This window comes from Elephas maximus, chromosome 7 (genome assembly GCF_024166365.1).
Source record: "Elephas maximus indicus isolate mEleMax1 chromosome 7, mEleMax1 primary haplotype, whole genome shotgun sequence".
Lineage (NCBI taxonomy): Eukaryota > Metazoa > Chordata > Mammalia > Proboscidea > Elephantidae > Elephas > Elephas maximus.
Window position 1 is genome coordinate 115,698,539 of NC_064825.1, and position 1,811 is coordinate 115,700,349.

The window sequence follows — 1,811 nt, forward strand, 5'->3', positions numbered from 1 at the left end:
TCACCAGAAACCCAGCAATCTGGTCCATAATTTCCTCATCGCATTTTTCACTTCCTTATTCCTGAAAGTATAAATCAAAGGATTGAGCAAGGGAGTTACGAAGGTGTAAACTATGGCCACCATCTTTTCGAAGGAGAAAGCAGATGGAGGTCGGGCATACACAATTATGCATGGGACAAAGAATAAAACCACGACAGCAATGTGAGATCCACAGGTGGAGAGAGCTTTCCGCCGCCCTTCAAAGTTATGAGTTCTTAGCGAGAACAAGATGACACAATAGGAGATGAGCAACAAGAATAAGATTATGGTGCAGATAAACCCACTATTGGCAACCACAAAAAGGCCAAGGATGTGAGTGTCAGTGCAGGCAAGCTTCAATAATGGGTACAAATCACATAGGAAGTGATCGATAACATTAGGGCCACAGAAGGGCAGCTGGAAAGTAAAGAGACTTTATCACAGAATGCAGGAAGCCCCCTGTCCAGGCTACCCCCATCAGGATACCACAGAGCCTCCAGTTCATGATAGAGAGGTAGTGCAATGGCTTGCAAATGGCCACATAGCAGTCATAGGCCATGGTGGTGAGGATAATCACCTCCACTCCAGCAAAGAAGTGCTCGGCAAAGAGCTGGGTCATACAGCCCTTGAAGGAGGTGGTTTTCTTCTCATGGAGGGAGTCCACAATCATCTTTGGTGCAAATGCAGAGGAATAGCAGGCATCCAGGAAGGACTGAAGACCAGAAAGAAGTACATGGGAGATCTCTGGAGTGTCGGGCTGCTCACAATGGTCACCACAACTAGCAGATTGGCCCCAACAGTTGCAATGTAGCAAAACAAAAATACAACAAATTCTATTTTTTGAACACTTGGGTTCCACGAAAGACCCAAGAGGACAAATTCAGTTACAAAGCTTTGGTTTTGCATATTTCAGAGGAAAAGATGGAAGCTACCACAGTGATCATATAGAATCTGAAATTAGGAGAAAGATATTTGTCTCAAACCAGTTTATGATATTAGTTATTAGTATAGTCATCAAAGTATTGGTGCATCCATAATCAAAATTATTTTGAGTGCTTCTGTTGTTGTTAAAAATACAAAATTAGAAATTTCTTGAGGCATCAGTCAGAACTGAGGTTAAACTCTTTAAAACAGTCAGACTTTCAATATGGGGGAAGGGAACCATTCATTCACATGTGGTAGGGATGACAAACAGTTTTTAAAGTGGGTGCCAGCTTTGACTTGTTAGGTGTGGCTACCTAGAGTGAAATGTTGAGGAGGATTCTGAAGCACATCCAAGATCTGAGGAAAGGAGGACTATAATGTATTAGTTATGCCTCCCATTGACATGACATGGGAACCAGGATAACTTGCATGGGAAATGCATCTCTCTCCAGGAGACTGCCTTACCTACAAATAAAAGAACAGCTAACATGCATTTTAACAGACAATTGGAAATCATGCCTGCTCCCCCAAATATTTCTTTAAAAAATTAGAGCTGAACTGGGCCTTTAAGATGAATTAATTCATTTCTTATCAAAAATAAAGACCAACAGAAAATTCCCTAACTGTATGTTTAACATAAATAAGTATGCATTAAGTTTTGGGTTGTCTTTGTTTTTGTTTTAGTCATCATTTTAAAATGTAAACAGAAGCTGACAAAAATAGTAAAGCTCACTTCAAAGTGTTCTGCTGATGACTGAGTGAAATAATGCAAGGAAAGAAGCAATTGCTCAGTGCCTAGTGTCTAGGATACTGTCCATGTGAGGTCTTATTATCCCTATTTTACTATTAGCTAAGTTATAGTTTGAGTG

The 1,811-nt window shown here is 40.5% G+C and overlaps 1 pseudogene; it reads right to left on the reverse strand.

Annotated features, from left to right (window-relative positions):
• On the reverse strand, positions 1-924 carry LOC126080488 (olfactory receptor 4C15-like; annotated as a pseudogene).
• Positions 925-1,811: the final 887 nt, after the last annotated feature.